General features: G+C 46.2%; 1 protein-coding gene across 3 annotated transcripts in view; it reads right to left on the reverse strand.

Moving 5' to 3' along the window:
* OPCML (opioid binding protein/cell adhesion molecule-like) overlaps positions 1–16,598 on the reverse strand; it is a 1,158,639-nt gene that overhangs the window by 24,031 nt on the left and 1,118,010 nt on the right. The gene's annotated exons all lie outside the window — the stretch shown is intronic.

Below are 16,598 nucleotides of genomic sequence, written 5' to 3' on the forward strand. Positions count from 1 at the left end.
AAGCCCAAGGATAAGGCGCAGCCATTTGCCTTTCTTATAGGCCTGCAGTCCTGAGGGCCACAGTAGTTTTCAGGGCAACAGAAATGTTAGCTTTCCCCACAACTTTGTGAAGGCATGTTCTGATCCAATGGGTTTGGGTCCACCACGGGTGTGAAGCAGGAAGGTGTCTGTGGAGGGGATGGGCTGGTGTGTAGGGTGTAGGGTGTGGAGCAGGAACGTGTCTGTGGATATGGGCTGGTGTCCAGGGTGTAGGGTGGGCAGCGGAAATGTGGAGGGGGTAGGCTAGTGTGCAGGGTGTCGGGTAGACAGCAGGATGGTGGAGGGAGTGGGCCGATGTACAGGTATAAGGTGAGCAGCAGGAAGGTTTCTGTGGAGGTAGGCCAGTGTGCAGGGTGTAGGGTGTGCAGCAGGAAGGTGGAGGAGGTGGGCTGGTGTGTAGGGTGGAGGGTGTGCAACAGTAAGGATCTGTGTAGGTGGGCTGGGGTATAGGGGGTAAGAAGGCAGGTACTTGGGTGCCCTGACTCTGCTCCAAGTCTAAGCCTTGGGGGCTTCCACCACCTACCTGCTCATTTCCCCAGACCATGTGCTTTCTGGCTCTTGCTGTCTTCCTTGCCTCCATGTCTTACCCCAGGTCATGCCCAACCAGGGAGTACCATCAGTCTCTGGATACTGGCTACCAATCTATGTATAGAAATGTCACTGCAAATCAGCACCATTCTGTTAGCCCAAACTGTGCAGTTCCATGGAGGAAATAATTCATTGGCTAGTGGGAGCAATTCATTTGCCTGGCTACCCTCCTCAAGCCTGGTCCTGAGGACGGGGTCCCAAAACGTATTCACAGATGTGAGGTTCAGAGTCATTGGGAAATCTGGGTGAACCCACATAAGGAGTGGCTGAAGGGTGCCGGGTAGAATATCCCCAGAGTGAAGAAATGGGGTATGAAACAGCGACCACACCTAGCCTAGGATCCGAGTGTCTCTCCCGAATGATGCTGCTTGCCCCAGATGGTCCCAGGCACCAGACGGGAACTCAGACAATTTCAAGGAAGAAACCCAGAGCATGGGCCAGCTGGATGTGGGTTAAGTCCCCATTTGCTGGGTGGTGCTGCTGGATCAAAAGCCTCTACCACAGCAGACATAATGATCCAGGTTAGTTCATATCCTAACTCTTCAAGGTGCATTATGGACATGCAAACACTTTCTTGCCCTACTCCCTTTATTTCTACATAGGCTAACAGAATATCACAGTGAAAGGGATTCTCAGATTACTTTTTAAATAAAATTTAACAAAGAAAAATTAGTTGATCATTCTAAGCATTTTTAAGGATTAAACTACAATGGGATCAAACACATCAAAATGATGTTCCAGACTCACCTCACCATTTTTTTTTTTTTCTGCAAGAAATAAATGTGGCAGGATGAGAAGCCTGGCTTTCTACTACTATGACTCCATTACTTTTTCAAAATGTATCACAGAGGATTTTGCCATGAGTAATTACATTGCATTGCATTTAACCAAACACATGGGCTACCTGCTGAGGGCCTGGCTGGAGTCTCAGGCAGGGTCAACATTCCCCTTTCCTCAGAGAGAAGAAAGACCCAGATCACGCTGCTTGGTGGACCTGAGCCAGATACCTTAAAAGCTCCAGATAAAGTGAGATCCACGAATGCCAGTGGACTTAGAAATGTCGACCTACACACAGGGAGGGATGGCTTCACAGAAGGGGGAGGCCCGTGTGCATCTGCCTGGGTAAGACAGGTCCTGTATCCTTCCAGCAGACTTACCAGATGACACGGCAGCCTCTGGAATGTGGGATTTCTTTCCACTGTCTGTGATGCTGTTTTTATGGGACCAGTTATGCAACAGCACAAAAGGAAGGAAGGAAGAAAAAGTGCATCTCCTGTAAAATGGGGATCGTCATAATACTACCTCATTAAGTGAGAAAATGAATTTTGTCAAGCTTGTACAATAAAGTAAGCACTTCTCTGATTTTAATGTGCATACAAGTTCTTCAGAGATTTTTCTTTTTAAATATAGATTCTGATCCAGTAGGTCTGGAGTGGGGTCTGGGATTCCACGTTTCTGACACGTGCCCAGGGGCTGCCTCCATGGCTGGGACGGGGCCCACACCCTGAGCAGTGAAGCTGTGATGCCCCATGCCACACTGTTCACAGGCTTTCTCCCACCCACACACGTGAAGTCCTCTAGGGTCAGCGTGTTAGGAAAATACACTAAGAGCCCCTCAGGCTGAGACTCTTGTGGAGCCCGCCCCTCCAAAGACTCACTGTGTTGGGGGTTTAGGGCTCAGTAGGCTGGCTACATTGAGGCTGAGGATCAGGACGCACGGATTCTTCACGATCTTCCCACAAAACACGCATCCTCGCCAAAACATGTTCCTTTGTTGAAAAATGGAAAATGTTGTTGAAACTTCTCTCCATCTCAGACTCGGTGAAGGTGACTTACATGTTATTTTCTTAACTACTTTGAATGCTGGGTGAGATTTTTAAAGCAGAATGAATCTAGGTTGCTACCTGACTGGAGACTTAGGAAGCTGTAAGGCTGCCCTCTCCGGTTCTGGTTGTAAAATGTAAAATCCTGATTCCCGTCTGCAGATAATGGGGCAGAAGGCAATCAATGTTTTAATCCTCTCTACTAGCTGCCAGGAAACCAAATTGCTGACTATGAACTAAAAGAAGGGAAATGGGCAGGGAGAAACAGATGAGGGAGGAACAGGATAGGATAGGAAGGAGAGGGAGGAGGAGGAAGGAAAGAAAGACAGAGGTGGGGCAAGCAAGATGGCCTGTGAGCCATTGGAAAGATTCTAAAGACATGTTCACCAAGGACTTTTTTAAAAAGGCTGTAAGACTGCAATGTTTTCCTTGTCAAACTGGAACTGCAAGTCTGCTCCACAGTTTTGCTTTACAGCGAAATGTCCTGTACTCAGACAATAACCCAGGGGCATTATGGACCTGCTCTGAGCACTCCAGCTTCCTGATACAACATGGTTGGAAGCAGCAGAAAGCAGATTCTGAATCATTGGCAGAAATGCATAAAAACCAAGGCTGTTTCCATGGAAAGAGTGCTTCAAAGGAGATGAGTTCAATTCACTGCATTAGCAAAATTAAGATCTCAAAAATACAAATGAGGCCATTCATCAGGGGATATGGGGGTCCTTGCCTCAGATGCATGATGCCTCCTTGGGGATAGAATGAGCAAAAGCCTCAGGGTTCTGTGGCTCTAAGGGGGCTTCCTCGGTAGGGCACACATTCTGACAGCACAGTCACAGAAGACAAAGAGCATGCAACATCCATAAGCAGGGTCTGTTCTGCTAGAAATGGAGGAACAGACAGAGAAACGACTTATGGGAGAAGGACCACTGGCCGGCCTGCTGGCTCTGACCTCACTGCACTTATTCTGCTCACATCCAGGATGAGCGAGGTGTTGCGTCAGACTCTGTGGTGAGGGAATGGGGGCAGAGGCGACGTGGAAAACAAGGACCTTCACCTTGGATAGTCTGCAATCTCACGGGGCCAGGACTCAAAGTGGTTTATATTTTTCCGTATCTCAATTTTTTAGTTCTTTGTCATTTCTAGATCCCTCAAGTAAGGCGTAGTGAGTCAAAAAGATTTATTAGAGCTGAAAGGATCCTAAGCATTTGGGGATGAAAAAGATCAAACAGGAAATCCAGAGCAAAATATGGGGGCCTTCCTGACCTACTTCTTTTCTTTCTCCCTTTATGTCCTTTTGTGCCAGCGATATCCCAGCCCTCATTCTTGCATCCAGTTCTCCTGTTTATTGCCTCAGCCAGTTCCTTAGAGTTATAAAGTCGAAAGAAACAGGAGGGGTCAAAGATTTTAGCCTTCCACTTTTTGGATTATACAAAGTCCTGATAGAACATCTCGTCTTCTCCGTGATATACCTCTGGGGACAATTTTAGGAGGTGAAGATAGGGTTTGGGAGCGCCCCCACCCAAATCTCACCTTGAATTGTAATTATCCCCAGGTGTCAAGGGCGGGGCCAGGTGGCGATGATTAAATCATGGGCGCAGTGTTCCACCATACTCTACTCTCGGTAGTGAAGGAGTCTTATGAGATCTGATGGGTTTATAAATGGGAGTTCCCCTGCGCAAGCGTCTTGCCTGCTGCCGTGTAAGATGTCCCTGACTCTTCCACTACGATTGTGAGGCTTCCCCAGCCATGTGGAACCGTGAGTCAATTAAACCTCTTTGCTTCATAAATTACCCAGTCTCAGGTATGTCTTTTTTAGCAGCACAAGAACAGACTAAAACAGGTAATCAATCTCTTTGTTGGTCTATTCACAGTTTGCAACAACAACAACAACAACAACAACAAAACTTTGTATTGAGGCAATCCCCATCTGGTTTCTCCATTTGGAATGATTAAAAGTCACCCACGAGCATCCCCACCCTGACTGTCCTTCTAGGTTTGCTGTCTAGGGCATGGCTCTACCTGCAGACACTGCACCGAGATAAAATGTCTGCACACCTGCTGCAGCGTGTACCAGACCTGCCAGGAGGTAACACACAGAGGAACATTTCTGGGGGCTTGTGCTACCAAGGAAAAGAACAACAGGAGATGAGGGCAGTGAGGAGGATCTAGGGTTTCAGGAGGCAGCCACACAGGGAGGACAAGGTGTGGGGAAGGGAAGTGGGAAGAGCAAGAAAGCAAGAGGGAAATGAGCTGCCGGCAGAAAGCCAGTGGGAGTGGGCAGAGGGTGGCCACTCAGGGGTCTTTTTGGCTCACATGGTTGGGTTCTGGGAAAACAAGAAAAGGAGTTTCCCTGCTTCCCAGCAAGAGAGACTATTACAGGTGATTCTGATCAATACTGAATTTGCAAAGTTGGAATCAAATGTCCAGATGATTGGTGATCAAGTACCTCTGGCCTATAAGGCCACAAGTAGGCTGCCTGAACCATCTTAGAAACAAGCCTTTTACCCACTCTTGAAAGTTGGGTCACAGTTCAAGCTGTCAAGGAACACAGATTTTACTTTGCAATGGAAGAACCATGCTTGTAAATATCTGCTGGACATCCCGTCATGGACATCTGGAGCAAGATAGACCACAGGAAGGAGCTAAGGCTGCCTGAAACTGCCTCCTACCCACCACTTCTCATCCTTGACGTGTACAGGGAAAGGTAGAGACCGTCAAAAGTTCCTGAGGAAACATGTGCCTGAATCCTATCACTCGTCTTTCTTTCCTTGCAGGATTTTGGCTAACAGAACATAATCACAAAACTGAGCCATGAGCAGATCAAAACATCAGCTGGACTATAATCCCCACTTGGGATCCAAGGCTGACATGAGGTTCTTGCCTTTCTCCCTGAGAATTAGAGACAGTGGGGTTTGCACAGTAGAATGTTTGACTTTAGTACTCAGTCGCAGGCTCAAAGTGGAGCCGAGAGGACGAGCTGTGTTGCAATGCAGAGTCTGGAGTAAGGAGGATGCCAGACCCAGGTAGCAGGCCAGGGAGGGGATGGAGACACAGGAGTCATGCCCTCACTTCTAGATGGCAGCCTTATGTCTGCTTAACTAGGCCCAATAGATGACCGAGCAACCACTTTACCATGACGTTGGTCACCAACCTCCCATGGGGGAGTCAAAGGGTGGATAGGGTGGAGGAAAACTACCCTCTAGAAACCTCTGAGGGCCATGAATAGGGCTTCTCCTTTTATCCTAGAGATCTTCTGGCGTCCTTCTCATCACATACCTCCTGACGTGAGAGCCCCGTTCTTTTCAAGGATACACATCAGAAACATGCTTGAATTTGGAATTACGGTAGGGTTTCAGCATTTGGGACCCAGTATGGCTCATATAACCTGAGTGTTGTACTGTCTACCCTTCTTCCTAGTCCATTGTCCAAGTTGCAAGCACCCTGAGTAGACGTCACATCTTCTACTTCCTTAACTCCTTAACAGCAGCTAACGCAGGCTAAGCACACGGTATGTGTTCACGTTATGCCTGATGGCTAGGTTTGAAAACGGAATCCCTGCAGAACTCCCCCTCTCCCTGTCCTGTTTAATCCACTCTCTTTCTGCCAGACTCTCCTCCACACTATCTGCCCCCCACTCTGCCCCCCACCCCAACCTCCAATCCTTGACTCTCCTTAGAACCCTACTGGCAACAAGCAACTCTGAGCTCGCCCTCTTTAATTAAACCAAGGAGTGTGGACTGCAGTACACTGCACCCTTGCCTGCTCCCAAATTCCAGATTTGTTACCTTTGCCGCACTGGAGTTAATGAAAAGTGTGATAAACCCACTGTTTCATTTTCCTTTAATTAATACAAGCAACTGAATTGTGCTAAAGTCATTTTGGTTTGGAGGCCAAGCCCCTGGTCAATGTCTCACTTGCTGGCAGTGACAGAAGCTTTGTCTTGTGCTCAGAAAACTTTCTCAGGCTGTGGCCACCAGGACCTCCTCTGTGGGAGGAGTGGCTTGTCTCCATCCAGGGCTGCCATGCTGGCTGCCTTCCCTGAGGCTGACAGTAAGTTGGCTAATCACAAGATCAATGTGTGACCGTGAAAGTTAGCTGTGCTTCTAGAGGGGGAAGGAGTACATTAATAAAGATCTCCATAGCTGGGGGCTCAGAGGAATTTCCTGGCAGGGGTGTGAGTTTTCTAGGTCTTCCCTTCCATGCATGTGTGAGGATGATAGAAGCGTTTAATGCCTCTCATTGTCAGACAGGGAATAACTGAGGATGACACAAAGACAGAAGGACTCAAGTGACTCCTCCAGTACAACTGTCCCCAAAGAGAAACTCTCATACACTGGGACGCTTGAACTCTTTACCGGGAAGAGTTAAAGAGGAAAGGATGTAAAGGGTTTTGTTTTGTAAGTGGAGGAGAAGAAGGGATGTCAAGGAAACGGTCTGAAATCATGTTTAAGAGGACACACCAAAAATAGATGTTCTCATCCCTGGTGGGTCATGAGACTTACCCAAGGAGCACTTTAAAAATAGACTCTTGCGTTCGTGCTAATGGATTGGTGAACAGGGTCTGGGCTGGGGGTCCCAGCACCAGCATCCTCTAAAATTTCCCAGGAGACTCTAATGTACAGTCAGGGGTGAGAATTCAGGGTTGGTAAGTTGAGGACTCCTGTTGCTTTCATTTTCCAAGTTCCAGTTCCACATGTATTCTCCCAGGCTTCCTCTGCTGAGAAGTCATTCAGAGCCAAGGAGCATATGAGGATGTGCACATCTTACAGTGTGCTCAGACCTCCTGTCAACTGTCAGCTTCTACGCAAAATATACCATCATGATGTCAACAGCAGCAGCTTTATTGTAGGTGAGTCCGGAAAAATAAATCTTGTGGGGTAGGATGGTGATAGCCAGGGTCAGTCTCCAGCGGCTAGGGATCCCCAGATAGTCCAGTGAAGAGCATGAAGACAAGAGGCTTCTTTCCAAAGCACGGTGAAGAGCTACGTTTAGCTTGGCTCTGCTTGTGTCTCTTTTTTTTTTTTTTTTTTTGAGATAGGTTCATTATGTGTGGGAAGAATCAAGACACAACATTTTTAGGATTTAGATGATATTGTTGACTCATTGGGAGTGGTTCTGAGTGAGTGTCACAGAAACAGCCAGGGTACCTGTGAGGATGTGGCACATTCCCTTTAAATGAAAGTGCAGCATGTGTGCCAGAAAAGGGAGAGAGGAGCTAGACAGAGAGAGGCAGAGGAAGGAGGGAGGGAAGGAGGAAGAGAGAGAGAATATGAGGATGCAAAACACTAGAATTCCATATAGGCACACAAGTGACTGAGGATAGAAGCTTAAATCCATTTGATGAGCAGAGTAGCCTAATTGGGCCTAAAAAAAGTTGCTAGCATTTTCATTCTAAAAAGTATTAAAAATAAACTGAAACTAACAGTTCAGACCCAAACAATGCAGGGGTATAAGGAGAAAAATCATTATTTTTAAATAGCAGAGCTTAAACAGCTAAGTTATTGACAAAATGTTTCAGTACACTTGAAAAGTTTTTATTTATTTTACACATTTTCCTCCTATGATTATGATTATTTGGATTCTAAACCAACAGGGTTATTTTAAGTATTAACAAGTAAAAGTGAAACGAGTTCTGAGAAGTAAAAGTACTGCTTTAAAAAAACCTTCATAATTAAACAACAGCATTGTTTTTTTTAGAAACCTGATCAATGCATGGAAGGAGACACTGCCTCTTTCATCTACAGTGTCTTAAGAAAGTTGTCTTAACCTTGTCTACAGCAGCCTACTCAAGCACAGCCAGTCACCCAGGCCCAGTTTCTTCAGGAAGGCTATATTTTTGTAGTACAGCAATGTCTTGTGTCCTGGCGTGGTCAGTGGACTGTCAATACTGTGTTACCTAAGGGTGCTTCGGCACAGTGGCTTCTTGAGCCCAAAGCAGACCTACAGGGCTGGCATCTGCCAGCGGGTGGGCAATACACAAAACCTTCAATTAGTTATAACATCAAAGTAAATCCTTTGCCCTTCGCTTGCCTTTGGGGGAATTAAAACTTTCCTTCTAATGCCAACTGCATCTCATGTGCTTTCCCTGAGGATTAATTTATTTGTATAGCAGCATCAGGGATGCCTTTGTTGTTTTCATAAGTCGGGTGGACCCATGGTTACATTTTCCTGGGACAGTGCCAGATGACACCTGTCTTCCCAGCGTACTTTTTATTTTTTTCTTTTGAGACGGTCTCGTGCTCTGTTGCCCAGGCTGGAGTGCGGTGGCACGATTTTGGCTCACTGCAACCTCCACATCCTGGGTTGAAGCAATTCTCCTGCCTCAACCTCCTGAGTAGCTGGGACTACAGGTGCACATTGCCATGCCTGGCTAATTATTATTATTATTATTATTTTTTAGTAGAGACGGGGTTTCACCATGTTTCCCAGGCTGGTCTCGAACTCCTGAGCTCAGGAAATCTGCCTGCCTTGGCCTCCCAAAGTGCCAGAATTACAGGCGTGAGCCACCGCACCCGGCCAACAGCATACTTTTTAACTGTCAGCTTTCGTTCTTTAAAGTGCACTGGTCTGGATCATAAGCCGGATGGCCAACATACTCCTGGTCTACTGAAAGGTCTGCTGTCAGGCCGTAGGGCCTTAGGTACTGGTGGCATCTTACCTTGCGCCTGGGGCAGGCCCAACACTCAACCTTTTTAAGAGAGGCAGTGGCATTATGGCCAGGGCAATCAGGCAGGAGAAAGAAATAAAGCATGTTAAATTAGGAAAAGAGGAAGTCAAATTGTCCCTGTCTGTGGATGACATGATTGTATATTTAGAAAACCCCATTGTTGGCCAGGCGCAGTGGCTCAAGCCTATAATCCCAGCACTTTAGGAGGCCAAGACGGGCGGATCACGAGGTCAGGAGATCGAGACCATCCTGGCCTACACGGTGAAAACCCGTCTCTACTAAAAATACAAAAAACTAGCCAGGCGAGGTGGCGGGCGTCTGTAGTCCCAGCAACTCGGGAGGCTGAGGCAGGAGAATGACGTAAACCCGGGAGGCGGAGCTTGCAGTGAGCCGAGATTGCGCCACTGCACTCCAGCCTGGGCGGCAGAGCGAGACTCCGTCTCAAAAAAAAAAAAAAAAAAAGAAAACCCCATTGTTTCAGCCCAAAATCTCCCTAAGCTGATAAGCAACTTCAGCAAAGTCTCAGGATACAAAATCAATGTGTGAAAATCACAAGCATTCTTATACACCAATAACAGACAAACAGAGCCAAATCATGAGTGAACTCCCATTCACAATTGCTTCAAAGAGAATAAAATACCTAGGAATCCAGCTTAAAAGGGATGTGAAGGACTTCTTCAAGGAGAACTACAAACCACTGCTCAACTAAATAAAAGAGGACACAAACAAATGGAAGAACATTCCATGCTCATAGATAGGAAGAATCAATATCATGAAAATGGCCATACTGCCCAAGGTAATTTATAGATTCAATACCATCCCCATCAAGCTACCAATGAGTTTCTTCACAGAATTGGAGAAAAGCTACTTTAAAGTTCATATGGAACCAAAAAAGAGCCCGCTTTGCCAAGAAAATCCTAAGCCAAAAGAACAAAGCTGGAGGCATCATGCTACCCGACTTCAAACTATACTACAAGGCTATAGTAACCAAAACATCATGGTACTGGTACCAAAACAGAGATACAGACCAATGGAACAGAACAGAGCCCTCAGAAACAATACCACACATCTATAACCATCTGATCTTTGACAAACCTGACAAAAATAAGAAATGGGGAAAGGTTTCCCTGTTTAATAAATGGTGCTGGGAAAATTGGCTAGCCATAAGTAGAAAGCTGAAACTGGATCCCTTTCTTACACCTTATACAAAAATTAATTCAAGATGGATTAAAGACTTAAATGTTAGACCTAAAACCATAAAAACCCTAGAAGAAAACCTAGGCAATACCATTCAGGACATAGGCATGGGCAAGGACTTCATGTCTAAAACACCAAAAGCAATGGCAGCAAAAGCCAAAATTGACAAATGGGATCTAATTAAACTAAAGAGCTTCTGCACAGCAAAAGAAACTACCATCAGAGTGAACAGGCAACCTACAGAATAGGAGAAATTTTTTTCAATCTACTCATCTGACAAAGGGCTAATATCCAGAATCTACAAAGAACTCAAACAAACTTACAAGAAAAAAACAAACAACTCCATCAAAAAGTGGGCAAAGGATATGAACAGATACTTCTCAAAAGAAGACATTTATGCAGCCAACAGACACATGAAAAAATGCTCATCATCACTGGTCATCAGAGAAATGCAAATGAAAACCACAATGAGATACCATTCCACACCAGTTAGAATAGCAATCATTAAAAAGTCAGGAAACAACAGGTGCTGGAGAGGAGGTGGAGAAATAGGAACACTTTTATATTGTTGGTGGGACTGTAAACTAGTTCAACATTGTGGAAGACAGTGTGGTGGTTCCTCAAGGATCTAGAACTAGAAATACCATTTGATCCAGCCATCCCATTACTGGGTATATACCCAAAGGATCATAAATCATGCTGCTATAAAGACACATGCACACATATGTTTATTGTGGCACTATTCACAATAGCAAAGACTTGGAACCAACCCAAATGTCCATCAATGATAGACTGGATTAAGAAAATGTGGCACATATACACCAAGGAATACTATGCAGCCATAAAAAAGGGATGAGTTCATGTCCTTTGTAGGGACATGGATGAAGCTGGAAACCATCATTCTCAGCAAACTATCGCAAGGACAAAAAAACCCAACATCGCATGTTCTCACTCATAGGTGGGAATTGAACAATGAGATCACTTGGAAACAGGAAGTGTTCTCACACACCAAGGCCTGTCGTGGATTGGGGGAGGGGGGAGGGATAGCACTGGGAGACATACCTAATGTAGATGACGAGTTGATGGGTGCAGCACACCAACATGACACATGTATACATATGTAACAAACCTGCATGTTGTGCACATGCACCCTAGAACTTAAAGTATAATAAAAAAATAAAAAATAATAAAAATAAAAAGAGAGAGAGGCAGTGGCTTAGGACCAAATAGGGTGTGGCCGCTCCAATGTAGGACTCTGCTGGACTGATGATCAAGAAAGATTCTGTGTGCTCTCTTTCTCCCAGAGCTCCAGGCTCATCAGCTATTCTATTCTATGGGAGACAGACAATTGCAGCTGGTTGGAGCCTAAGCCGACCAGAGAGGGAATCAGCATCGCAGCCCCCAGGAGAAGGAAAGCCAGCTAGGGCTCAAGAGCTCCTGGCTCAAAGTCCTGGCAGACCAGGTACCAGACCTCCCCTTTCTGAAGTGGTTGGGAAGGCCCAGAGCAATGAGAGAAACAGTCCCATGGTCTTTTCAGGTATTGGGGAAATGCCCTTTTGAGAAAGAGCACAGCCTAGTTTCTGCAGATGAGGCCTGGATGCAGCCTGACTCTTCTTCCTTCCTCTCTTTCTTCCCTTTTATTCGACACTCTTTCTTTTATCCTTTCCCTATATTAGTTCCTGGCATCACAGCTGCTTAACAATGATGCCAACCCTCAGCATTTATCAATATTTTCAAAATACTTGTATTAGCTTATAGGCAAAGTACCCACTAACCCAGGCAGCACAATTGGCATGCAAGCCACAACCAGAGACATCCTGCACACTTCGCAGAGCATAAAGGTCTGAGCTCTGAAGCATCACTGGGAGATAGCGTTGCTCATGCACTGGGCTCTAGTGTGCACTGAGAGGAAAGCATTAGGAGCTGTGCACTCAAGGGGCGAAGTCTCCACTACGGGCGGGGGTCCCTTTGAAAACTTTCCTGTCAAGGGCTCTCCTCATCTGTACCTTGTGCTATTCTAGGCAAGTCTGTCTCCCTCTTACCATCTACCTTGGACTATGATAAGCTGACTTCTCACCAAAGGTATCTGTCTTGCTAACCTCCCTCCTTAGCCTAGTCACCCAAGAAGTCACTTTATATGACCTTCTGCGACTCCTGCTAACTGTAGAACTCAAGGAGAAAACCACTGAATTTGAGATCAGAAGACCGACTATCTAATCCCACTTTTGTCACGAATATGTGATTTTCAATAAGTGTTTTCAGCCCTTCAAACCTCAATTATTTTTTCTATCAAATACAAAAATTGCATTGGATGAGCTCCAAGGTCACTATCTGTTTTAATGTTTTATAACATTTCATCACCTAGCAAGATGGTCTATGACTAAGAATCCCAAATAATTCCTTAAGTTCTGGAAGTCTGATAATCATGGCATTGATGGACTGGGTTCCAACCCACGAGCTCAGGGTCCCTGTCCCACAAGGGAGCATAAGTTCCCTGCAGAGCTGGCCCAAGCCACACTGGCTCTATTTGAGGTTTTGACAGTCCATGCACAAAAATAGAGACACTGTGACAATTTCAAGGTAGCTTTCATCTGTCACTGTGCTTTAGCTGCTTGGTGATGGGGAGGAAAGAGAGGTTTTGACAATTATGAAGGACTATGTGTGTCTGAACGTAATGTCTTGTGTTAATGGGGGAAATTAATTCTTTCCTTTCCTTTCTAAGACTCTATTCATGTAGATCTTGACAAGTAGCTGTTCTTTCCTCCCTCCCCTTGATGAGTAGACTGGAATAATGTCTCATAGGTGTAACTAATCATCCACTTAGATGATTTGAGGCCCATTTTCATATGTCTGAGGGTACACTTCAAATGCAGGAAAATGATGCTTCTACCTACTTTCTGTCCTCCTCGCCTTTACTAAAAATGTCCCTTCTTAGTTACATGGCTACTTCACTAATCCTTCCCAACCAGATACAGAGCAACCAGGAAAGGGGCCTACAGGACAGTGAAGACAATTCCAGTACGATGCCCAAACTTTCAGCTTCACATCAACTGTTATAACTGGCCTGTGACTACGGCAGCTCAGTACCAACAGGTTCAGAGAGGCCAAATGGAAGCTGAGGAGGCCAAGGTTTCAGCCTTTGCTCTGCCACTAACTAGCCAGGACCCCTGAGCAGGACACTTTACTTCATCCAGCTTCAGTTTCTTTATCTGCAAAATGAGGGGACCCAGTCAGCTCAATTCTTAGGTCGCTCAGCCACCACTCTTTCCTGGCTCTTTTCATGATGGTCTTTCTGGACCAGAAGATCAGGATTCTGTGCACTCGCCCCCAGTCCTTGGACAGCACTCGACATTTATTTGGGCTCGGAGCCTCTAGGAAGTGAAGTCTGGAGGTGTGAGTTCTGTTTCTGACCCAGAAACCTGGGCTGGCCCTGGTTCTGGGAGATGGAGCCTTGAGAATGCTGTGATGTGACATGTGGCTGCAGCCAGGGCTGGTCGTCCTCCGAAGCTCCCTGCCCAGGCCCCAGGGGAATCCCCTGCCCGCCTTGCTGGGTCTTCCTGTGCTTCCTCGTCACCACACTCAAGGCCTGGATCAAATGAACACATCTGACCTAGAAAGGAAGGAGGACCCTGCCAGTTCCTAGATTGTTTCCCACCAGCCCAGGTTAGTTTATCAGTTTTCTTTTTGTTGCCTTAGGAAGCACGGAGCCTCCGTCTTCTTGGCAGACAATGTTGCTGTGAGGGAGAAAAACAAAGAGGATTGGAAGGTGACTAGGGCTCCAACAGAGCAGGCCTGGACTGCAGGATTGTGGACAGAAACGGGTAGTTTGGAAGGGGCTGCTGCACAGGAAACCATATGGGGCAGGTGCTGGAGCCTGGTGCCTCGACGGTGGTGTCTGCAGATTTTTAGGGCTGCTCATAGAGGGGTCTTCTGCAGAAAATGAGTCACAATGGAGAGGCAGCCACCCTTCCAATGCGGTGAGCTTACTCTACTTCCACTGGAGTCTAGAGGTTTTCTTTTTTCAGTTATAGAATATTGTATCCTGAGAGTAAGTCATGAAATTAATGTAAATAACAGTGTGGTATTTATTGCTTTCTGCATATTATACACACATACACAGATAGAGACACAAGTGGTATAAGTGCATGGCAGTAAAGAAAGTAAGATGCAGGCCGGGCGCGGTGGCTCAAGCCTGTAATCCCAGCACTTTGGGAGGCCGAGACGGGCAGATCACGAGGTCAGGAGATCGAGACCATCCTGGCCTACACGGTGAAAACCCGTCTCTACTAAAAATACAAAAAACTAGCCGGGCGAGGTGGCGGGCGCCTGTAGTCCCAGCTACTTGGGAGGCTGAGGCAGGAGAATGGCGTGAACCCGGGAGGCGGAGCTTGCAGTGAGCTGAGATCCGGCCACTGCACTCCAGCCTGGGTGACAGAGCGAGACTCCGTCTCAAAAAAAAAAAAAAAAAAAAAAGTAAGACGCAGGGTGATTCATTTCAAACTTTCCTCACCATTGAGGAAGTAACACCATACTAGGCTCAGGTGTGATTATGACTTTACTTTCTGTGTCCATTTGGATAAATTGTGTAACCACCCTAGGCTTCCTGTTCTATCTTCAGTGAAAACAATGGGGTGGGGTTTAATGATTTCTAAAAAGCATTAACTCTAATTTTCGATAGTCAGTAAGTGGTTGAAAAGTAATATGTGTTCCTTCCAACCACTGACTCAATGTGTGTGTTGCGTGTGTGTGTGCCTGGGTGTGTGTGTGCATAAAGAAAAACACAGCTAAATAAGGAATAAATCTCACCTAGAATCTCATGAGAAGAGACAAAGCAATAAGAAAGCCCAAAGAGGCTTGAGCTTAGCAAATCAGAAGGCAATTCATCTTGAGAAGAAAACAAGTGATATTTACATTATTAAATCACAATTACAAAGCAAATCAGCTGCAGAAGAGAAGAGACCATTTCCATCAATTATTACTGAGCTGAACATAATTTTTCAATCACCAGCAGATTGTAAATGGGGGCTACAGCTCATCCAGGAACTCTTCTATCATAGGAGTTATTAATCGGGTATTAACTTTGTCCAATTATCAAGGACACTGACGAGATGGTGAGGGAAGCAGGAAGGGTGTAGGGCTGGGGCGGGGGCGGGTGGGGGCAGACGGGAGGACACAGCAGGTGAATTCCTGGACCACAGAGGCACAGAACACTCTAGAAGGCCTGCGATCAGTCCTTTATTCAGCTGGTCTGGCTGCTGTGTTGAAGAAAATACCCAGCTCTGGGGTTTCCATTCCCAAAAAGTCAACACATGAACAGGTAAAAATAAAAATAGCACCTTCTTGACTGGAGATTCCATTCCTGTTTAGGAGTGCTGAGGGGATGCCAGGATGGTGCACAGCTTTAGGTGAGGGGTGCGGCTCTGCTGCTGCCCCTGCTGTGGGGCCTCCATCCAGGGCCCTCAAAGTCTGAGTGCTCCCATCTGGGTGGAAGGTATGGGCCGTCCGTCCTATCAGAACCTCATGTAGATTGGCGGAGAATGAAAGCACAAACAAAAGACTTTTTTGTGTGTGTTCCATCAATATGCTGCGGTTCCTTATGGGTCTCGGTAAAAACTGTTATCGATGCAATAATTTTCTAGGTTTTTTGCGCCCCATTTTCTCTCTTCCTTTGTCTTACCAGTTTTTCCAACTCTGCCCTCACTGGATTTCTGTGTAGTACAGAGTAGGTTTCAATTCCCCTAAACTGCTTTGCTCCCTCCCTGGGTTCAACGTCACGCTCCTCTGCTGTCACAGGACAGGCTAGGCTATTGGAAAACTGATTCCTGTTCTGTTCTCAGAGCTGTAGAAGAATGGAAGGAATGAGAAACATTTTCCCTGCCCCATCCCCCAAAAGGTGGCAGGACCTGCAAATCCTCAATTCTTAGCTTCTGGCCTCAGAGTTGTTAATGACTTTTGTGTCATGGGGTCTAAAGCAGTTGCTAGGCACCCAGAAGATTATTACTAGTCAAGCATTTGTTTCACAGCAACAAGCAAACAGCGTCTAGGCTCATGGAGGTGGGTGCGCACCAAGCTGGGGGAGGATGAAAGGTCCAAAGCTTGGGTTTGTGGAGGTGCCCCCACCAGAGGCAGACTAGCTGTCATTTCCCATGATTTCCAAGGCAGACCTCCAGTCAGCAACAGCACCTCACTCTGGGTGACGATGAAGCTGGATCTAGAATCCATGATCCACCAGCCCTTCCTTCCTTCCTTCCTTCCTTCCTTCCTTCCTTCCTTCCTTCCTTCCT

Source organism: Colobus angolensis, unplaced genomic scaffold (assembly GCF_000951035.1).
Source record: "Colobus angolensis palliatus isolate OR3802 unplaced genomic scaffold, Cang.pa_1.0 Scaffold137, whole genome shotgun sequence".
NCBI classification, from domain to species: domain Eukaryota; kingdom Metazoa; phylum Chordata; class Mammalia; order Primates; family Cercopithecidae; genus Colobus; species Colobus angolensis.